The sequence below is a fragment of the Anastrepha obliqua genome, chromosome 4 (genome assembly GCF_027943255.1).
Source record: "Anastrepha obliqua isolate idAnaObli1 chromosome 4, idAnaObli1_1.0, whole genome shotgun sequence".
In the NCBI taxonomy this organism is placed as follows: Eukaryota; Metazoa; Arthropoda; class Insecta; order Diptera; family Tephritidae; genus Anastrepha; species Anastrepha obliqua.
This window is the reverse complement of record NC_072895.1, coordinates 126780590-126805505: the sequence shown is the minus strand read 5'-3', so window position 1 is coordinate 126805505 and position 24916 is coordinate 126780590. Positions and strand designations below refer to the sequence as shown.

Here is a 24916-nt window from a genome sequence, read left to right as displayed (position 1 = left end):
TTGAAAATTCGTTTTCGTAAAGCTTGTGGAATGAAAGGGCGAACCCTCTCCTGGGAAATGTCGCAAAATAGGGGTAAATCAGAATCATGAATCGTGATTTTGTGAAGCTTGATATGAGTGTTGGAATCTGGACTCAACAATGATGTCAGCTCCTCATCATTGCTTTGCAATTGAGCGATATCACGATGGCCAATTTCGGTTTTGGAAATGGATTCGATTCTTGATAGAGCGTCTGCCACAACGTTATCTTTGCTCGATATGTACCGGATGTCTGTGCAATATTGGCCAATCAAGTCAAGATGCCTTAACTGTCTGGACGAAGCTTTTTCCGGTTTTTGCTTGAAAGCAAACGTAATGGGCTTGTGGTCGAAGATGCTTCCGGTGTTCGGTTTCGTTAACCGAAGCCACGCAAATATCGTCTATGTAGACGAAAACGAAATCCAAATTCATGAACAGCTTGTTCATGAACCTTTGGAATGTTTGAGAAGCATTCCTGAGACCGAATGTCATGACGTTAAATTCATATAGGCCAAATGGGGTAATTATGGCCGTTTTTTCCTTGTCAGACCTATCAATTGGAATTACAACCAAATTGGAAGCGCTAACCAAATCAATGATCGAGAAAATTTTGCATCCAGCAAACTTTTGTGTAAAGTCATGGATATGAGGAAAGGGATAGCTATATTGTTATTCCCGACATTGATGATGGATAAACGTTCATATGGAGTCATAATGGAATTGCATTTAACCACCAGTTGGGCTTTTTCGTCAATAATTTTGCGCTTTTTGGCATCAATAATGAGACCGTAGTAGTTTAAAAAATCTATGCCGATGATTGGCTTATCTACATCGGCAATTATGAATGGCCACGTGAAATTGCGCCTGAGGCCAATGTTCAGGCTAAGCTGATGTTGGCCGAAAGTCTTAATGGGAGTGCCGTTTGCGGCAAATAAACGATATGAGGACGGGCCGGCCGATTTGTTACCGAAAATACGCGGTAGAATTGAGATATCGGAGCCGGTGTCAATGAGAAAATTCCTGCAGGTGTTTCTGTCCGTAATGAACAATCGACGACAGGTCATGACTTCCGCTTCGTCTGCCGTCCCTAAGAAAGCGGCTTTTAGTTTTCCGGTCTTTTATCATTAAATTTGCACGGGGAACACATTTGAGTGCTGCGCCACCGAACTTGTAGTGGTATCGGCAAAACGGTTTGGCATTACCATTGTCGCCGGAGCTTGAACGTGCATTCCGGTTGTTGCCACTTCGTGATCGTGACCGTGAATGAGCACCGAGGGTGGTCAACTGGGTTACCAAATTAGCAACTGCCTGTTGTTGAGGATTTCCTCAAATTGTTCATTTTTATGTGGTGTACTGGCACCAGCTTTCACTGCCATGACTTGTGAGGATGTGGATCCAACAAAGTCCATGATCGTATCGGCGCGTTTGGCGCATATGTCTAAATCTTCATCACCAATTATCAAGCAAGCTCGAAGTGCTACAGGCAATCTTTCAATCCACCAGCTTTTTAAAATTGTTTCCGAAACTGAGCTTCCGGCAAGGTCACGCATGTGGCGCAAAAGCTAAGATGGCTTACGGTCACCAAGCTCAACGTCGTTAAGTAACTTTCGAATTTTTTTCGATTCGGAGTCCGCGAATTCCGTGATAATTCTATTTTTGAGACACTCGTATTTGTCCGTATTTGTCCGTTTCGGGAGCATTGCGAAGAAAATCACTGACCAGTTCGAGAAGTTTCGCGTCCAATGCGCCGACCACGTGGTCGTATTTTGTATCATCGCGAGAAATGTTAGCGCGTCGAAAAGACGTCTCTATTTGAATGAAAAATATATCAGGGCTACTTTTCAAGAAAACGGGTGGTTTTACCGCAATATGACTACTTTGTAAAGGCTGATCGGTGAAGGTACTCACATTTTCGCGAAATTCTTGTTGTAGTTACCGTTGAGAAGCTCCTGATGAGGTTCCAGGTGTGCAGTCTCCTTGGATCATTCTGGTAAATATTGATTGTAGGTTCCGTTGAATGGCTTCCAAAACCTCGATTGGTATCTGCTCTCTTGGTCGTAATACCACAAGCGTTGGTCACACGTGGTGGAATGTGCAGTTATGTTAGTATGCAGGTGAAATTTAGGTTATGGTCAATGCATGCTCGCCGTATTAGAAATGTCCACAATTTTCTCGGAAAACACTTTTTTATGAAAATGTTCTTTGTTCGCGGCCACCAATTTGGGTTTTTCTAATTTATACGGCGCTTCCAGATTCTAATTGTTGCCGTTTTTAATCGCTCCTACACCGACTCTACGTTCTTGCACTTTTCTCACCCTTCAACTCCAACTCGAAGCAACTTAAACAGCCATTGATATATTGCGACCAATCTATGCGGCGCGGAACTTTTATTTTAGTTTCAATTGTTTTCCTCTTATTTTTAGTTATCAGTTATTAAAAACATTCGTTGCGAAAAAAAGCTCTTATCAAGACCCAAACCGAAAAAGTAATAATTCAAAACAAAAATACTAAATCAACGTATACACGCTGCTTTTGTTGTATCAACAACCCTTACGCCAAGCACACACGCTGCGATTGTTGTATCAACGCGTTGTACAGAGCGTACATGCAATTGCAGGCAATACCCCACAGCGGCTTGCACAATCTCTTCAGAATCTGGTTAAAGTTTTCACACGGTATGCAATGCCCTCGTTTAATCTCAGTTGGTATCAAACACCGCAAGAAGGTCAGAGCTGCTAGTGTTTTTCAGTGATTTCACACAACCCTATTAGCTTTGTAGTGATAAAAGTATCAAGTTCAAATGTAGAAGAATATAGGCAAATCTTGTCCAGTCGTCCAAGCGGCCTTAAATTGACAACGAGGTTGCTTTAGTCCTTCACGTTATACAATCGATAATTTCTTATATGCGATATTCAGTATACTAATTCCACTATAGTTGGCACAGCTAGCAGGATCACCACTCTTATTGATTGGGCTGAGCTCACTTAAATTGGAATCGACAGGCATGCATCCACCGGGCCATGTTTTGTATAGGATGCATTTTGCAATCTATCGGCTACTGGTGCTTTGTTGTTCTTTAACCTATCGTTCCATTCTCAATGATTGTATAATCGGAATCTTCATTTTCTCTATGATTTCCACTACTGTCACCATTCATCAGGTTGGAGTAGGGATTCTACATTACTTAAAAATTTTCTAGATGTTGGCCATTAGATCAGCGTCTCTTTTTCTATATGAAATACTCCCGGTATTGAAACTTTCTATAAACCGCTACAGTTTCCAAACATTTCAGCCTGTTTTTCTTGACGACCATTTCAAAGTCTTCGCATAATATGTACATCTTCCTTTTTTAATACCCGGTGGAGCTTCCGTACGACTTGCGTTGCGCTCAAGCTCATCGTGGTGCTATGGACAGTGGATTTTCTTTCCGTTCCAGCGCCACATTCCTCGAGGTCACCGAAATCCGCTTTTTCTTCGACGGCGTTGAGTATAGTCCGCTCACAGAAGTTAAAATCTAGAGGGGAATCTGCTAGATGTTTGCCGCGATATTCTTGTGGAGTTAAACGAACGTATTATGTTATACCTACTTCAACAACGTAAAAACCAGAGTCGATGTTGACTCTTCAAACCTTGTATACATTTAAACCGATTTGGTTTCGCGATTTCCAAATAGGAGACAGCGAATTGACTGGACACCATCTCAGTTCCTTCGAATGGTTGATTTTGTAAGCTGAATTTTACGACAATTATATCAAAAATGTCTTATTTTCGCGCCTTAGCTTTGAAGTCGCCAAGCATGATTTTTACGACAAAGCTCTCATAAAAGCATTACAAACATTCATAGAAGCATTTGGTCGCGTCGAGATATAAACGAAAGTCCTTAGTTTCGAAGTGCCTCTCCCACCCCAAATGTGTGCTCCTTTACATAACGTGTCGTTTAGGCTTCAGCTCTTACGAGAACATAAACCAATCGGGCAAGCGTCACACTAAAACTCAATATATTTTTCACGGAACGTAAGAATCGAAATTCAATGTTCTGGCGCAAAACTGCAAAAGCTTCAGTATACCCATACACACGTCAAACTTTGTGGCATGGACTACAAAGTAAATTGCTGGTAAAATGGGAAAAGGATACTATACTTCTGGCATGAAAATGGATTCTTGGAGCTTGCAGTGTAAATCAAGACTCCATCATACCAGTTCAAGGCTGTAATTTTGTTTTCAACTGTAAAGCAGAGGAAAATTATTTAAAATTTTACAAAAATACGATTATATGCGCCCTACTTAGTTAAATTGCCAACAATGAAAATGGAGGGGAATATTTTTAAGTATTTTTCCAAAACGTAAGGATGGAACTACTAGCACCAATCACAAAAACTGAACAAAGTAGCATATAATATAAATTGTATCCTAGCAAGTTGCTAGCAGCTACAACAAAGGTAAGCAAGGAATCAACTGAACATTTTATGGTATTTATGTGGATGTTATACTAGGTGAATATATGTATGTATGTAAGTAATATTGCAAAAAATAGCTAAACGCATATTTCCGAGTCAACCACATTCGCTTCATACCAAATCATTGACGAGGAAGCAGTTGGGAAGGAAGAGAGCTGAAAATCTCTCAAATAAATAATTACTAACTTGTTACTAAAAATTCTTCACATGTCCATTTTCCAATGCGTAACACAACCATATTCTTTGAAGTAAATCCTTACTGAGCCTTGAAATGTACCTGACTACCCAAAAGGACATGTCATTACTTAGTACATATGTACGTATACGTACAATAAAGAAGTATGTACATACATACATGGCCCGCAGCAACAAAGTATCACATGTCATTTCTTATTTTATTGAAAATTGACCATCTAATATACTTCAATAAAAAAAACAGCTCACATACTTATTAATGTGCGACAAGAAAGTTGGCAAAATGTGAAAAATTTCTTTTAGAATCTAATCAACTCGGTACACTGTCATAATTTCAGCCATTACACATTTCATAAACCAATGCTGAAGTGGCTTCATACGTTAAGACAGATGCCTAGATCTCTGCTCGCATTGCAGCAACTTGTCATCTGCGTCTAAGAATTAAATTAATGTGTTTTAAAGTTGTCAAAATCGACAACATTAATACAAAAATGCAAACTGTAATACATAAAATTTTTATGACTTCACTTCCTTTTAAAACCCCATCTTGACACATTTTATCCTTTTTGGGGAGCTGCGCGCGTGCGCTCCAAGTGGCCACCACCGCTGTATGAAAGGCGCTGTTTTTTAATTGAAATTCTTAGCTGCCAGTTGATTTCTACATATTGTTATTTTCTTCTCCAATTCTTTAAATTTTTTGAAAAATTCCTTAGGGGAACACAATGTCTCACAAGGATTCATTTAATTTGTCGTTTGACTTCCTGTCATCTGCTCTTACAAAACAATTTTTCAAACTAATACAGATGGTAGTACTTACGCTACAGAAATAGAAAGATGTGATGTGTTTTTAGGAGTGCAAGAGCATTCAGATAAAACAGGCTTCTAAATTTTACGTTTAATGTACAAGCAGAAAAAGTTTATATATTCCACTTGAACTACTGCACCAATTAGTTATAAATGTATGTGTGTATATAAACGAAACATTTTCCTAAAGAACATAAACTGCACTCATTTAAGCCTCCCTCAGCTCCACATGAACATGCATTAGAAAAAGCCATGGAAAATCAAAAGCTATGAAAAAGTATTTTATAGGCGTCATAAAATCCATTTTTAGGACAGAATCAAGACGTCACTTCAAATTCGAGGAAAGCTCAGCCAAATACTAAGACAAAAAATGTGCAGTGCCACCTCGATGAATAGCAGAAAACTGAAATTTTTGTTGCTGCAAATTAATTCTTGTTAAATCTTAATCCTGCAAATGTTTTCGATTGGGATACCGCTATGTCCTTGCATAAACCAGCACTGGTCATTGCCGACTCATCAACTGTCTTCTTCTTAACGTTGATTTCAGTGGCTTGATAAACGTTTATTGAAGGTGTAGCAGCCACAGAAAAGTAAATTCACTTATGCAATAAGGCAATGCAGTCCAGTGAAATGTGCTAAAACGCTTATGACACTCGCAGCACCAAAACTGTAAGCCACTCTGGAATTTGCAAGCCATCTGAGTGTTGGGTAAATTACCGCATGAGGAGATAATCCAATAGGCTCATACAAATTTATATACATATATAAATACTATTTAGAATAACAATAAAAACTGGGTTTTATTTATTGCTATTATTCTTATGTTCAAACTGAATAAGAAACATTAATTCAAACTGTACTAACATATTCAAACAATTTCTATATAGAATATATGTACATAATTACATATCGGACGCCGGACGCGGCCGCCGTAGCCGAATAGGTTGGTGCGTGATTACCATTCGGAATTCACAGAGAGGTCGTTGGTTCGAATCTCGGTGAAAGCAAAATTAATAAAAACATTTTTCTAATAGCGGTCGCCCCTCGGCAGGCAACGGCAAACCTCCGAGTGTATTTCTGCCATGAAAAAGCTCCTCATAAAAATATCTGCCGTTCGGAGTCGGCTTGAAACTGTAGGTACCTCCATTTGTGGAACAACATCAAGACGCACACCACAAATAGGAGGAGGAGCTCGGCCAAACACCTAACAGAAGTGTACGCGCCAATTATTTATTTTTTTTTTACATATCGGACGCATTTATAAAATTAAACTTTGCATCTATTAAACTTTTTCCTAGAAAAGTTGCATTGTTTAGCATATGTATTATACATTCACATCTTTACTAAAAAAGTCCCTTTTATTATATATTATACTTGTTCCATATTTTGCTTGTTTTCTTCCTCCTTGCCTTTTCCTCCTCCTTGTGTTTTCCCACCTAAATAATATTTTCGTTTAATAAATAAAACAATGAAGCTCAAAGTAGAGGTGCTATAACTAAGACCTCACAAAGCAAATAAAATGCTAAACTCTTTTTCACTTTTTCTTTCATTCGGTAGTAGTACCACACCGGAAGAAACATTAATTAGGTATTTTTTAAACAAAAATTGGAAATTTACAGCTATTACACTTCCATTCGGAGCCACTCAACCTATCTCTGTCAATTCGTTATCCTGACTATGCCCCTAAAATTCTGCAAGGAAGTTGGTGCAAGAGTAGCTATCTTCTCAGACAACCAAGCAGCTATAAAGGCCTTAGACTCCAACACCATTTCATCCAAACTAGTCCAACAGTGTAGAGAAGAGCTGGAATTGCATAGTCATTGGCTTGAAATTATTTTGATATGGGTTCCCGGTCATAGACGCATACTGGGTAATGAGATAGCGGATGAGCTAGCAAGAAAAGGTTCGACACTAGACTTAGAAAAGGCGGTGGCAGTATTCACCAGCCTGAACACAATAAAAGCATCCATTACTTCACACTATCATGCTTTAGCCGAAAGAAGATGGAAGCAACTAACTACATGTATTACAACAAAAAACACATGACCGTCATACAAAATCCAAAGGACGAATCACCTCTTAGGATGTTCTCGACCAAACATCTCAGGCATCACTACAACCCTTACAGGTCATTGGAAAGTAGGGGAGCATGCAGCCAGACTCAACCTCCCCTTCAATCGCATCTGCAGAAGATGTCAAGCGGATGGAGCGAAGGAAAGTCTTTTCCACTATTTATGTGAATGTCCGTGGCTAGCTAGGGCACGACTCCGCTCCTTCGGTAAGCCTTTCCTACAGCAAACAGCAAATTAGAGAAAAAGAGAGGAGATCTCAGACATCGAGATAAAGGATTTGCTGTTATACTTGGACCTCACAAAATGGATATGACTTGGAAACAAAACAAAAAACACCATTACACGAGACAGTGGTAGTAAAACGGTGCTAATTAGGATTATTTCAGTGGAAATATTCAACCACTTCAACAACAACACTACCATTGATAGTACGCGGTTCCCCAGTAGGCTTATATCACCCGTATACACCTACCTGCAATAAATATAAACACAATCAGTATGAAATACGAAAATATGTAAGCAAAAAATTCAAAAATGGAGATTGAAGAAAATTTTTATGAAGAATCGTCGAATCAAAATTAGAGATTTTGCTGAGGATGTCGGCATATCGATTGGCTCATGTCATGCAATCTTTTCGGAAATTTTCGGCATGAAGTGTGCGGAAGCGAAGTTCGTTCTAAAATTGCTGAATTTTGACCAAAAACAAAGTCGCAGACCATCGCTCAGGAATTGTTGAATGACGTCAACGATGATCCAGATTTGCTTAAATCTAACCCATAACTGGTGACAAATCATGAATATGGTTCTGACATCGAAACCAAAGCCCAAGAGTCCAGGAGAGCCGAAACCAAAAACAGTATGCCAATTTCGATCATATGTTAAGGTTTTGCTCACTGTTTTCTTCGATTACCATGGCGTATTGCATTAGGAGTTCCTACCTCAAGTTATGCGCTGTTTGCGTGAAGCAATTCAAAAAAACTCTCGGAATTGTGGAATACAAATTCATGGCTTTTGATCATGATAATGCACCTGCTCACTAATTCGAGCTTGTGAGAGATTATTTAGCCAAAAACAACACCGTTATCATTTTGGTCCCCTTTAATTTGAATTATTACGTTTTCATTGAATTCTTTTTAAAACAAATAATTATAAATATTTAAATCGCGGCATTTTTCCATTAACGTAAAAACGAACTGTTTTCGTGAATTATTTTTGGTGCCTTATTTCTGGCGGCCCGCCATTTCGTCTATCAGCTGCTCATACACATGTATCGGCGATTTTCATGTACACGTCAGAATTTTTTTTATGTATAAAATATAGAGCTCGTAGTCCGCCTGTTTGAAAAACTGTGGATCAATTTTAAACCCTTTTCCCGTGATCCAATCGCGCTGAATTCCTGCAGGCAGACTCGTGGAAATGTTTTTATTATGTAAAATTAAAAAAAAAATTTATCAATTCTCAGATTTTCTTGAATTTTTTTTTTTCTAAAAAAAAAATTTTTTTCTAAATTTTCGGCATAACTTGAAGGGACTCCAAATTTTTAAACAACTTATTAACCTTTAATTTATTGTTTCATACAACACACTCTGTGCCGTTCGTGTGTATGTTACAGTTCCGGAAGTTCCTATCATCTGACAGTTGCGCTACTAGGAGACGTATACTTTGACAATTGTTTTAAGTTCTGTTGCGCGAAAACGTCTTTCTGTATATTTCATCTTACGAAAAATGCAGTGCTCGACTCGAAATAACTTTTGTTACGTTTGTGGCTTATTCGCACCAAGTAAAAATTTAAAAAATATTACGGAAACAGTGGTTAATTCATTTCAGAAAATATTCAAGACTGCTTATGTTCCTTACTTGTGGTATACTCCGGAAGTCGTGTCGACTATTGCTATAGAAATTTATGCAAGTTTACTGATGGAAGGTCAACAATAAAGTACTCTGTACCAACAATTTGGCTACCACGTACGGAGCACTGCAGTGAACTGTGCTACTTTTGCGTAACTTTTACTCAAACTAAAGGGTACCAATACTTTCGCCGCAACAAAATTCGCTACGCTAATGTAGAATCGGTTATTCCAGCGGTTCTGTACTCACCAGAAGAACGTATAGCGGCTTCAATGGAGATTTTTGATGATGTTTCCGAATTAAGGGATGGAGAACCAACAGTAGCACCAACAATGCTATCAACATTTCTTGCATCGAATGCGAGATGCGGGGAACCGGAAGTATCGGAATTTGTACCAACACCCAGTGAACTTGGGACTGCAGTGCCGCATTTAGTAACGCAAGCCGACTTCAATGACCTTGTACGAGAAGGAAATTTGTCAAAGAGAACAGCCGAACTCTTTGCATCACGCTTTAAGCAGTGGAATATAGTGGCGACGTAGCAGTATTCCTTAAAACCGCAAAAATAAAAGGCCTAAGTTTCTTTAAAAGCATTAAAATTTTTAATGTAACAATTTTTAATTTTAATATAATAAAATTAATAAAAAAAATTCGGGGTTTTATATCTCTATTGTAATGCGGAGTGAAATACCTTTCTTTTGATACCCACATCGGCATATCTCATGCATTTTTTTTTAATTTCGAACAGGTGGCAACCCTGTGAAACATTGTCAGTGGCAACACCTAGGTGAAAAGTCCAGAAATGTGATACACTATCTGTGTGCCCAATTTCATTCAAATCCGTTAAACTAGTCCTGAGATCGTGTGGCTATACAGATATGCATACAAGAATTGCTCGTTTAAAGTTATAAAATACAAAAAAAAAATTGTGACGTGTACATGAAAATCGCCGAACACGTGTATTTTTATTTTTTATCCCCTTTCCGAAAAAGTAATTTTGGTTCATAGGACAGAATGTGTGTAACGCGGTGTTAGGAGAGTGGAGAGAGAATTTTCTCCGGCAAAGCATATTGTGGAGAGATTAAAGTTTGGGACATATTAGAATAGATAAGGGTTAGAAAAAAGAAAGAAACTTCAAGAAAAAAGTTAATAAAACTCGCACTAGATTCAATTGGATATAACTCTGCTAAGTATTCATTCGATAGAACTATGTATGAATTTTTTATTAGTTTTAAGGCTTAGAAGTGGAATACCCAGGAGGAAAAAATCAGCAAAGTTAACTGCGATCATAAAACGATTTTCAATCACCTTCATTCAATGGGATTTACCGAAAAATTTAAAGCCTGTGTGTCTCACAAGCTCAACGAAAAAACGCAGAAAGTCGCCTTCAAATTGCTTCTCAGCATCTCGCCCGCTATCGAGCAACACGCGGTCATAAACAGCGCTTTGTGTACCTAATCATCACGGGAGATGCGAAATGGTGCCTATACATCAATATAAAGCAAAAAAAGGAATAACTGGCTTCAGGAGATACGCCAACGCCGAGAGTCAAGCCGGGAGTCAAGTCAACCATCCAAAGAAGGTCACGATATGTGTTTATAGGACTGGGAGGGCATGGTGCACTGGGAAATGCTGGAAAAGGATGCGACGGTCAACAAGGAGCTCTACATTGACCAGCTACATCGCGTGAATGAGGCTATTCGACTAAAAAGACCTCATCGACATGGTCAAACTTTCACGACAACGCTTGGCCCCATGTTGCACAAGTCGTCAAAGCCGCACTCCAAAAGCTCGAATGGGAGGTCCTTCAGCATCCGCCGTATTCTCTGGACCTTGCACGGACCGATTACCATATTTTCCGGTTACCTTCGATAGCAAAGAGTTCCTTAAAATCTGAAGCTTCCACTGGAAAGTTTGACATATTTGACAATAATAAACGCACTCAAAACGATTTGATGTGTGAGACATATTAGTGCTGTTTCGCGCACAATTTTCTACGTGTAATTACATCACAAAAGTACATTGATGAAGTGAAATCATTATACGACAAACCAGTGCTTTATGTAAGGGCATATATGTGTTTATTAACTAAGTAAAGATATGTCCTTGTAGCTGACATACTTATGGCATTCAAATGTCACTTAGTAGCCGATCTAAATGCATATAGAGTCAAATATTGAACTGACATCCTTTAACGCTTGGTTATTTTTTTATTCCTTTAGGCTGTACGAAGGCATTCCTATATGACTTTATGAAAAGTTTCAATTGTAAAGCAAAATTATTCATTTGTTTCTTATGACACAGTCAACCGGCGATCCTACGCACGGACCTACAAGACTTCCGACTAGCTGAAAAGGGATGAAATGGAGTATTTTTAGTGACAGCAAGAATGCAATTATGTACATAGGACAATATTTTTGGCGGATACGTATATTTTTCCTTGGTTGCTATCATTTCCTGCTCGCACCTACGTATATTCTGTATGTGTATGTGTGAGGAAAGGGATTCATTGCCGTTTGTAAAACATTTATTATTTATTGCTTGATGGATAAATGAGTTATTCCTCTTGTAAGCCATTATATTAAAAAAGAATTTACTGAACCTCCATATTTGTGTGCTAGTAATCCATTTTTAAGCCTTCACTATAAACCTCAACTAAAAATTCTCGCAAAATAAGGATTCTTCATAACTCACTCAGCCTCATACGGTAGCTATTTTTCCTATATATTCCATTGCAAATGAACTCAAGTCCCCATTTCCACATGAACTCAAAGCAGTTAGGAAAATGTATTCCGGCATTACTTGCAAATACCTGGAAGCACTCGTCAAAATCCTTTCAAAGAACTTTCGTATGTATGCGATCCTCTGCACCTTCGATTTTTTCCCTATTTTTATTCAATAATTGTGCGATTATTTGGAAAATAATGCAAAATAAGCACTCTTAAAAATAAATTACTACAAATGGTATCCCGTAGGCAGGCTATTTCAGCTAACCGCACAGACATCGCGCCAGGGCTGGAATAAGGGTTACCTTCGCATTAAGTTAAAAATAGATTTCGAGGTATAATTACCTCAATGATTTCGATAGAAAATAAAAACGACGGGAATCATAATTTTTCTGTTTCCATTTGGACAGGGATAACATACCTAATGCGCGGCTTACATGATTTTAGACAAGTTTTTTTCTTAATTCTTAGTGGCTGATTAAGAAAAGGTTGTTGGCGCGCGTCTTGGTGTTAACAATAGAAGCTGCCGACATACACACCTCCATATTTTGCCGGTAGTTAAAGAAGCCAACGACGTGTAAAAGCGAACAAAAGGGTTGCGGTGCGCAACGAATGTGCATGGACGTTTTGTCCTTTTGAATAGCACCACTATTCTGCCCGTATATCATTTGTATTTTATTTTATATATGTATATTGTGCACAACTCTTTATGTAATGGAACAAAAAATTAATGGCCGCGGCGGGTAATTTTTATGAACCAAGAAAAATGGACGCATTGTACAAATACGTATCTATATGTAAAATTATTTGATTTAGCATACATGTATAAGAACTTGTTTATTTTCAAGAACATAAATTAAAGAACACAAATTAATTTATTCTCAGCCCTACTCTATATCGGGTTGTTTTGTATTTCACGCGGTCGAAGAACTTTTAAAGGGGAACGCCAAAATAGTTGATTTTTGGGAATTTTTTTTTGTAAGTAAGAATGATTATTCGAGGATCGGACAACAGGCAATTTATTATATATGTATTAAACTATGTTGATGTAAATTTTTATTTAAAAATATTGAAAATTGACAAATTTATGCAAATAAACGGACCGAGTTAAAAAAAAATGACGTCATCCCATCCCAACCCAAACATTTTATGAGTCTACACAATAGTAGCTATCGTTGTACGTAGCCGTTTTTTTTTTTTTTTTTTTTTTGACAAAATGGTGGTGATTTGAATTTCGATGTGTGTTTTTCACCTTTTTTTTGATTTTCAACAGACCCAAAAAAAATACAATAGTTATTTTCAAAATTTTGAAAAGCTGTTGCTCAAACTATTTCTTATGAAGTTAGAATAGCTTTAGTTTTATTATCTTTTGTTTTTTTAATTGGAAGTTATAATATTTTAGATTTTTTTTACTATCAAAGTTATATTTGATTTGTTGTTAATATATTATATTTCCAGTTAGACTTGTTTGATTTTGTATTTGTTTAGCTGAAACTAATCGAACACCTTTTGATTTTGCTGAAGGTGAATCTGAATTAGTTTCAGGGTTTAATATTGAATATAGAAGTGGTGGATTTGCTTTGATTTTTATAGCTGAATATGCTAGAATTTTATTTATGAGTATATTATTTTGTGTAATTTTTTTTGGTTGTGATTTGTTTAATTTAGTATTTTATTTTAAATTGGTTTTTATTTCATTTGTTTTCATTTGAGTTCGTGGAACTTTACCTCGGTTTCGTTATGATAAATTAATATATTTAGCTTGAAAGTGTTTTTTACCCTTTTCTTTAAATTATTTATTATTTTTTATTGGTGTTAAATTATTTTTAATATATTATATATTGTTAATTGATTTTAGTAAAGTTAATAGGAAATTTTTGTTCCTATATTATGTTTTCAAAACATATGCTTTTTCAAGCTCATTAACTAATTAATTAAGTTATCTCATCATTTGTTAATTAGTGGATTAATAATGTAATATAAAAAGTAAATTACTGTTAAAATTTGTCCAACTAGTACATAAGGGTCTTCTACAGGTCGTGCTCCGATTCATGTTAATAGAATTACAGTAACTACTATAATTCAAAATAAAATTTTATTTACAGGATAAAATTGGATCCCTCGGAAGTTTCTTAAATGATAAAATGGTAAAATTGCTAGGATTGCAATTGATAAAACTAATGCAATAACTCCTCCTAATTTATTGGGAATAGAACGTAAAATTGCATATGCAAATAGAAAATATCATTCGGGTTGAATGTGAACTGGTGTTACTAGAGGATTAGCAGGAATGAAATTATCAGGGTCTCCTAATAAATAAGGGTTAATTAAAGTTAATAATAGAAGTGCTATAATTATAATAATAAATCCTACAATATCCTTGTATGTAAAATATGGATGGAATGGAATTTTATCAATATTAGAATTTAATCCGATTGGATTATTAGATCCTGTTTGATGTAAAAATAATAAATGAATTAATGTTATTGCTAATACAATAAATGGTAAAATAAAATGAAATGTAAAGAATCGTGTAAGAGTGGCATTATCAACTGCAAATCCTCTTCAAACTCATTGAACTATATCAATTCCTAAGTAAGGAATTGCAGATAATAGATTTGTAATAACTGTGGCTCCTCAGAATGATATTTGTCCTCATGGTAAAACGTAACCTATGAATGCTGTTGCTATAACTAAAAATAGAATTAGGACTCCTACTAGTCATGTAGGTGTAAATAAATATGAACCATAATAAATTCCTCGACCAATATGTAGATAAATACAAATGAAGAAAAATGATGCACCATTAGCATGTAAAGTTCGTAATAATCAGCCATAATTTACATCTCGGCAGATATGATTAACACTATTGAAAGCTAAATTAATGTCTGCTGTGTAATGTATAGCTAAGAAAAGTCCTGTTAGAATTTGAATAATTAAACATAATCCTAATAGTGATCCGAAGTTTCATCATGCTGAAATATTAATTGGAGCTGGAAGATCTACTAGAGCATTATTTGCAATTTTGAATAATGGATGTTGGGTTCGTAAAGGTTTGTTCATTAGTTTAATTTATTAATCGGAGGGGTCCGTAGAATAATTTAGTAATTTTTACTAATGCAATTAATGTAATTAATAAGTAATTTATTAATAAAATAGTAATTAAATTTGTTGGATAGTTATATAATTTATGAAGATTTAGAGAATTTTCTTCTGTAAATATATTTAAATTAATTATAGTTTGTATTTCGTTATTTTGAATGAAGAATGAAATATATGATTTATCTACAAATCATCTTGTACTTATTAATAAAATGAAAATTAATATAAATGAATAGGTTGTTTTCATTGAAAGTGAAAATATTTCATTTGATGCTAGGGATGTAACGTAAATGAATAATACTAGTACTCCTCCTAGGAAAATTAAAAATAATACATATGAGAATCAGAATCTTTTAGCTATTAATCCAGTTAGAAGACAAATTTGTAATGTTTGAATTAATAATATTAATCCTATTGCTAATGGATGGTTTATTTGAATAAAAATAAGACTAGAAATCAATGTTGTTGAGTATAAAGTTAATATAATTGTATAATATCAGGAGGTAGTTTATTTAAAATATTAATTTTGGGGATTAATGATAAAGTTATTTCTTTTCTCTTGAAGTTTTAAAAGATTAATTCTTATTTTTGATTTACAAGACCAATGTTTTTGTTAAACTATTAAAACTAATGTTAATATTATTATATTGGGGATTACCTTGTTTTTTAATTTTAATAGGAGTATTTGTTTTTGTTTTTAATCGTAAACATTTATTGTCTATGCTTTTAAGATTAGAATATATTGTTTTAAGTTTATTTTTTCAATTATTTATTTATTTAAATTTAATAGATTTTAGAAGATATTTTAGTATAATATTTTTAACTTTTAGTGTTTGTGAAGGGGCTTTGGGTCTTTCAATTTTAGTATCTATAATTCGAACTCATGGAAATGATTATTTTCAATCATTTAATGTATTACAATGTTAAAGTTAATTTTTATAATAATTTTTATTATACCTTTTTGTTTTATTATAAATTCATTTTGAACGGTTCAAAATTTACTATTTTTGGTAAGTTTTATTCTTATTTTAATGAATTATTGTACAAATTATTTTGTAAATATTTCTTATTTTTTGGGATTTGATATTATTTCATATGGATTAATTTTATTAAGTTTTTGAATTTGTACACTTATAATTACTTCTAGTGAATCTATTAATAAGTATAGTAATTATGAAAATTTTTTTTAATTAATCTGTTAATTTTATTATTATGTTTAGTTTTAACTTTTGGTAGAATAAATTTATTTATGTTTTATTTATTTTTTGAAAGAAGATTGATTCCTACTTTATTTTTAATTTTGGGTTGAGGGTATCAACCTGAACGTTTACAAGCTGGTATTTATCTTTTATTTTATACTTTATTAGTTTCTTTACCTATATTAGTAGGAATCTTTTATTTATATAATACTTTAATAACATTGAATTATTATCTTTTGATAAATTATGTTAATTGTTATGATTTATTATATTTATCTTTAATTTTAGCTTTTTTAGTTAAGATACCTATATTTTTGGTTCATTTATGACTACCAAAAGCTCATGTAGAAGCTCCTGTTTCTGGTTTAATAATTTTAGCTGGAGTTATATTAAAGTTAGGTGGATATGGATTATTACGAGTTTTTTCTTTTTTACAAGTAAGTGGTATTAAATATAATTATATTTGAATTAGAATTAGATTAATTGGGGGTGTTTTAATTAGTTTAGTTTGTTTACGTCAAACTGATTTAAAAGCTTTAATTGCTTATTCTTCTGTTGCTCATATAGGAATTGTTTTAGGAGGTCTTATAACTTTAAGATATTTAGGGTTTTGTGGTTCTTATACATTAATAATTGCTCATGGACTTTGTTCTTCAGGACTTTTTTGTTTAGTTAATATTACATATGAACGGTTAGGTAGTCGAAGTTTATTGATTAATAAGGGTTTATTAAATTTTATACCTTCTATAACATTATGATGATTTTTGTTAAGAGCTTGTAATATAGCTGCACCTCCTTCTTTAAATTTATTAGGTGAAATTTGTTTATTAAATAGAATTGTTAGTTGATCTTGATTAACAATAATTTCTTTATCTTTATTATCTTTTTTTAGAGCTGCTTATACCCTATATTTATATGCTTATAGTCAGCATGGTAAATTATTTTCTGGAGTTTATTCGTTTAGAGGTGGTAAAATTCGGGAATATTATTTATTATTTTTACATTGATTTCCTTTAAATTTATTAATTTTAAAGAGTGATATTTGTATAATTTGACTTTAATTTTATTTAAATAGTTTATTTAAAATATTGATTTGTGGTGTCAATGATATGATTTTTGATCATTTTAAATCGTGAGAAAGTATTTATCTATTTGTAGAATTAGATTTTTGGTTTTAATTTTATTTAGAATTAATTTTTTTTATTTAGATTATTAATGTTAATTAAGGATTTTTGTATATTTATTGAATGAGAAGTAGTTAGATTTAATTCTTGCAGAATTGTTATAACTTTTTTATTTGATTGAATGAGTTTATTATTTATATCTTTTGTTTTACTAATTTCTTCTTTAGTTATTTATTACAGAAAGGAATATATGGGTGGAGATGTAAATATTAATCGTTTTATTATATTAGTTCTTATATTTGTTTTGTCTATAATATTATTAATTATTAGTCCTAATTTAATTAGAATTTTATTAGGATGAGATGGATTGGGATTAGTTTCTTATTGTTTAGTAATTTATTTTCAAAATGTAAAATCTTATAATGCTGGTATATTAACTGCTTTATCTAATCGAATTGGTGATGTTGCCTTTTTATTAGCTATTGCTTGAATATTAAATTATGGAAGTTGAAATGATATTTTTTATTTGGAAACAATAAAAAATAGAATTGAAATAGAAATTATTGGTGGATTAATTATATTAGCTGCTATAACTAAAAGAGCACAAATTCCTTTTTCATCTTGATTACCTGCTGCAATAGCAGCTCCTACTCCTGTTTCTGCATTAGTTCATTCTTCTACTCTTGTTACTGCTGGAATTTATTTATTAATTCGGTTTAATATTTTATTATGCAATTCTTGAATAGGTCAAGTTTTACTTTTATTATCTGGTTTGACTATATTTATAGCTGGATTAGGAGCTAATTTTGAATATGACTTAAAAAAAATTATTGCTTTATCTACTTTAAGTCAGTTGGGTTTAATAATAAGAATTTTATCAATAGGATTTTATAAATTGGCTTTTTTTCATTTATTGAGTCATGCTTTATTTAAAGCATTATTGTTTATATGTGCTGGGGCTATTATTCATAATATAAATAATTCACAAGATATTCGGTTGATAGGTGGATTAGGAATTTATATACCTTTAACTTCTGGTTGTTTTAATGTCGCTAATTTAGCTTTATGTGGTATGCCTTTTTTAGCTGGATTTTATTCTAAGGATTTGATTTTAGAAATTGTGTCTTTAAGTTATATTAATATATTTTCTTTTTTTCTTTATTTTTTTCTACTGGATTAACTGTATGTTATTCTTTTCGGTTGGTTTATTATTCTATAACTGGTGAATTAAATTGTGGTTCTTTGAATATATTAAGAGATGAGGGATGAATTATGCTGCGTGGTATAAGAGGACTATTAATTATAAGTATTATTGGTGGTAGTATACTTAGGTGATTAATTTTTCCTACTCCTTATATAATTTGTTTACCAATTTATTTGAAATTATTAACTTTATTTGTTTGTATTAGTGGGGGGTTATTAGGATATTTAATTTCAAATGTATCTTTATTTTATTTTAATAAATCTTTAAATAATTATTTAGTAAGATATTTTTCTGGTTCGATGTGATTTATACCTTACATTTCTACTTATGGTGTAATTAATCCTCCTTTAGTTTTAGGAAGAGTTGTTTATAAATCTTTTGATCAAGGATGATCTGAATTTATAGGAGGACAGAATTTGTATAATAAGTTGGTAGAATATTCTCAATTAATATAATTTATTTTTTACATAATAATAATTTAAAAATTTATCTTTTGTTATTTGTTTTATGAATTACTTTCCTTTTTAGATTTTTTTTTCTTATTTTATTCAAGTAGCTCAAATTGTAGAGTATAACACTGAAGATGTTAGGGTAATTATTTAATTCTTGAATGAAGTGAATAATTTTTAGTAAATTATATATTTATTAAAGGAAAATAACTTATTTGAAATGAAATAGGTTGTTTTCATTGAATTTTTAATTTATTTGATAAGTAATGGTTATTATAAATAATTTTATTATAGATTTATTTATCAAATAAATTTAAGTAATAAAATTTAGTAATTTATAAAAAAAATATTTTTAATTTTACAATGAAAATGTAATGTTTTTGTTAAACTATATAAATAGAAGTATAAATGGAATTTAACCATTAAAAGATAAAAGTTAGCAGCTTTTTCTTGAACATCTTACTTCCTTAATTGGAAATTAAATTTCAGTTCTATCATTAACAGTGATATGCCTCTTTTTGGCTTCAATTAAATTAATAATTAAGAATTTACTAAATAAATAGATTAAATTAAATTTTTAATTTTAGAATAAGGGTAGTAAATTACCTAAAATTAGGTCGAAACTAATTGCAATAAATCGCTTCATATTCGTTTTTATTTATTAAATTAATAATTAAGAATTTACTAAATAAATAGATTAATAAGATAGATTGAAAATTCAATACTTTTTGAATGCAAATCAAATGTTATAATTAACTACAATCCTATTTTATTTATATTATTGATAATGTTAATTAGATCAATTTAATATACCTTGATTTCATTCGTGATATAAACCAATAATTAAGATTATAATAAAAATAATTGATGTAGTTGTTCATATTATAATGTTTGATAAGTTAATAATTAAGATTATTGGTAAAATTAAAGCAATTTCTACATCAAAAATTAAAAAAATAATTGTAATTAGGAAGAATCGTATAGAGAATGGGAGACGTGATGATGATTTTGGGTCGAATCCACATTCAAATGGGGAACATTTTTCTCGATCTGCTATGCTTTTTTTTGATAAAATAGAAGCTAAAATTATTACAATACTTGTAATTGTTATTAGAGTTAGAGCTATAATAATAATTGAGAAAATTATCTATACTACTAATTAGTAGACTTTATGATTGGAAGTCAAATATACTTTATATATTATATAGATATTGTAAAAATATTAGTTATATTATTTTATTATCCTCCTCATCAATAAATTGAAATATATAAAAATAATCAAACAATATCAACGAAATGTCAGTATCAAGCGGCTGCTTCAAAACCGAAATGATGTGTTTTTGAAAAATGATTATTTAAATGTCGGATTAAACAGATTAATAAGAAAGTTGTTCCAATTAATACATGGATTCCATGAAATCCTGTAGCTATAAAAAATGTGGATCCGTAAACTGAGTCAGCGATTGTGAATGGTGCTTCAATGTATTCATATGCTTGTAAAATAGTAAACTATACTCCTAATAACACTGTGAAGAATAATCCTTGTGTACCTTGGGAATGATTACCTTCTATTAAACTATGATGAGCTCATGTTACAGTTACTCCTGAGGCTAATAAGATAGCTGTATTTAATAAAGGAATTTGAAATGGGTTGAAAGGTTTAATTCCGGTTGGTGGTCATGAAGCTCCTAATTCAATTGTTGGAGATAATCTTCTATGAAAAAAAGCTCAGAAAAATGATACAAAAAATAAAACTTCTGATAAAATAAATAAGATTATTCCTCATCGTAGACCTAATGTTACAGGTAGGGTATGTAATCCTTGGAAAGTTCCTTCACGAGAAACGTCTCGTCATCATTGATAGACAGTTAAAATAGTAATAATATTACCTAATAAGAATAATGAAATATCATATTGATGGAATCATTTAACTAAACCTGAAACTGATGTTATTGCTCCAATAGCTCCTGTTAAAGGTCATGGGCTATAATCTACTAAATGAAATGGATGATTAGCGTGTGTTGACATTATTTATAATTAATTTACTTCTCTAGAGTATAAAGTACTTAATACTGCGAATACATAGGATTGAATAATTGCTACAGCTGATTCAAGTACTAATAAAGCAATTTGAGCAATAATTAATAGCGAAATAATAGCATATGAAAGTGATGGACCTGTATTTCCTAGAAGAGTTAATAGTAAGTGACCTGCAATTATATTAGCTGCTAATCGTACTGCTAGAGTTCCTAGTCGAATTAAATTTCTAATTGTTTCAATACATACTATGAATGGTATTAAAATTGCTGGTGTTCCTTGAGGAACTAAATGAGCAAATATATGTTGGGTATGATTAATTCAGCCATAAATTATGAAACATAATCATAAAGGTAAAGCTAATGTTAAAGTTAACGTTAAATGGCTTGTGCTTGTGAAAATATAAGGGAATAATCCTATAAAATTATTGAATAAAATTAGTGAAAATAAAGAAACGAAAATAAAAGTTGATCCTGAATGTCCTGTAGCTCCTAATAAAGTTTTAAATTCTTTGTGTAAAGTTAATAAAATTGAATTCCAGAAAATATGGTATCGTGAAGGTATTAATCAATATGTTGAAGGGATTACTATTAATCCTAAAAGAGTTCTTATTCAATTAAGAGATAAATTAAAAATACTTGAGGTGGGATCAAAAACTGAGAATAGATTTGTTATCATTTTCAATTAAGAGATTGAGTTGAAGATTTTTTAGTTGAATCAGATTTAGGGGATTGAGGAATTACAGAATAGTAATTTATTATTCTAAAAAGTATAAATGTAATAGAAAAAATAATAAATAAACTTAATCAACCAATTGGGGCTATTTGTGGAATTAAAAAATATTAATAAGCTTAATAATTTTAGTTTGACAAACTAATGTTATATGTATTTAACTAATTTTTTTTTTATTATAAAATATAATTTATAAATCATTAGAAGTAAGTGCTAATTTACTATAGAATGGTTTAAGAGACCAGTACTTGCTTTCAGTCATCTAATGATGAATTTACTCTATTTGTAATTCATTTAATAAAATGGTTAACAGGAATGCTTTCAATGACAATAGGTATAAAACTATGATTAGCGCCACAAATTTCAGAACATTGACCGTAGAATAATCCCGGTCGATTTATTAAAAAATTAATTTGATTTAATCGTCCAGGAGTTCCATCTACTTTTACTCCAAGAGCGGGTACTGTTCATGAATGAATTACATCTGCAGCTGTTACTAAAATACGAATTTGAGAATTTATTGGTAAAATAACACGATTATCTACATCTAGTAATCGGAATCTATCTGCTGTTAATTCATTTGTTGGGATTATATATGAATCAAATTCTACATTTATAAAATCTGAATATTCATAACTTCAGTATCATTGGTGTCCAATAGCTTTTAGAGTTACTGAAGGTTCATTAATTTCGTCAATTAAATATAAAAGTCGTAAAGAAGGAAAAGCAATAAATAATAGAATAATAGCTGGCAGAATTGTTCAAATTACTTCAATAGTTTGCCCATGTAGAAGATTTCGATTTGTGTAGGAATTAAAAAATAATATAAATATTAAATAACCTACTAAAGTTGTGATTATTACTAAAATTATAAGGGTATGATCGTGAAAAAATGATAATTGTTCTATTAAGGGAGAGGCTCTATCTTGAAGGCCAAGGGCTGCTCATGTTGTCATTATATATTATATATACATATATATTAATAATTAAGAATTTACTAAATAAATAGATTAGTATTTTATATTTATGATTCTAATAAAAGTGAAATACTTTATATATGGAGCTTAAATCCATTGCACTAATCTGCCATATTAGAAATTAGTTAAAAGTGGTAATTCAGAATAACTATGTTCAGCAGGAGGGGTATTCTGAAGTCATTCAATTGATGAACTTAGTTGTATAGGGTAAATAACTTGTCGTTGGGAAATTATACTTTCTCAAATAATGAATAAGAAAAATAAAATACCTAATAATGAAATAGAAGATCCAATAGTTGAGATAATATTTCATGTTGTATATGCATCTGGATAATCTGAATATCGTCGAGGTATACCTGCTAGTCCTAAGAAATGTTGAGGAAAGAATGTTAAATTTACTCCAATAAATATAATAATAAATTGACTTTTTAGTCATCTAGGATTTATATTTAATCCAGTAAGTAAAGGATATCAGTGAATAAATCCAGCTATAATTGCGAATACTGCTCCTATAGATAATACATAGTGGAAGTGTGCTACTACATAATAAGTATCATGTAAAATAATATCTACAGAAAAATTAGCAAGTATTACTCCAGTTAATCCTCCTACTGTAAATAAGAAAGCAAATCCTAGAGCTCATAATATTGCTGGGGAATAATTTAATTGAGTTCCATGTAGTGTAGCTAATCAACTGAAAATTTTAATTCCTGTTGGTACTGCAATAATTATAGTAGCTGATGTAAAATATGCTCGTGTGTCTACGTCTATTCCAACAGTAAATATGTGTCCAATTATAATAGTCCAATTGCTATTATTGCATAAATTATCCCTAAAGAACCAAATGTTTCCTTTTTACCTGATTCTTGACTAATAATATGAGAAATTATTCCAAATCCAGGTAAAATTAGAATATAAACTTCTGGGTGGCCAAAAAATCAAAATAAATGTTGATATAAAATTGGATCTCCTCCTCCAGCAGGGTCAAAAAAAGATGTATTTAAGTTTCGGTCAGTTAATAATATAGTAATTGCACCAGCTAGTACTGGTAAAGATAAAAGTAATAATAGTGCTGTTAATACTACAGCTCATACAAATAAAGGTATTCGATCAAATGTTATACCAGTAGATCGTATATTAATTACTGTTGTAATAAAATTTACTGCTCCTAGGATTGATGAAATTCCAGCTAAATGTAATGAAAAAATAGCTAAATTTACTGAAGCTCCTCCATGAGCGATTAGAGATGATAATGGAGGATAAACAGTTCATCCTGTACCAGCCCCGTTTTCTACTATACTACTTACTAGTAATAGTGTAAGAGAAGGAGGTAATAATCAGAATCTTATATTATTTATTCGTGAGAATGCTATATCAGGTGCTCCTAATATTAAAGGTACTAATCAATTTCCAAATCCTCCAATTATAATAGGTATTACTATAAAAAAAATTATTACAAATGCGTGAGCTGTTACAATTACATTGTAAATTTGATCATCTCCAATTAAGGCTCCTGGATGTCCTAATTCAGTTCGAATTAGAATTCTAAGAGATGTTCCTACTATTCCAGCTCATGCTCCAAAAATAAAATATAATGTTCCAATATCTTTATGATTTGTTGAGAATAGCCATTGTTGCGATTAAGACAATTTAAATATTCTTTATTATTAAATAAGTATTAAATGATTAAATGGCTGAAGATTAGGCGATAGATTGTAAATCTATTTATAAGAATAAATTCTTTTTAATCAAAAATTCAGTGATTAAACTAAATTTTTTTATCACAAAATTTATTTGTAATTAAATTTTATAAATCAAGAAGAATTTACTAAATAAATAGATTAAACTAAATTTTAATTTCACAGATTTATAGTCAATAATGACATTAGACTGCAATTCTAAAGGAGTATAAATATAGTTTTACTAAGGCTTAAAAGATTTAACTTATATTTATAGCTTTGAAGGTTATTAG

The 24916-nt window shown here is 31.9% G+C and overlaps 4 pseudogenes; 1 reads left to right on the top strand and 3 right to left on the bottom strand.

Annotated features, from left to right (window-relative positions):
• Positions 1–14080: 14080 nt before the first annotated feature.
• LOC129245362 (cytochrome b-like) lies at positions 14081–15183 on the bottom strand (annotated as a pseudogene).
• Positions 15184–15187: 4 nt separating this feature from the next.
• Positions 15188–15691, bottom strand: LOC129245361 (NADH-ubiquinone oxidoreductase chain 6-like; annotated as a pseudogene).
• Positions 15692–18170: 2479 nt separating this feature from the next.
• Positions 18171–18991, top strand: LOC129244422 (NADH-ubiquinone oxidoreductase chain 5-like; annotated as a pseudogene).
• Positions 18992–23058: 4067 nt separating this feature from the next.
• LOC129244421 (cytochrome c oxidase subunit 1-like) lies at positions 23059–24584 on the bottom strand (annotated as a pseudogene).
• Between the last annotated feature and the right edge of the window lie 332 nt (positions 24585–24916).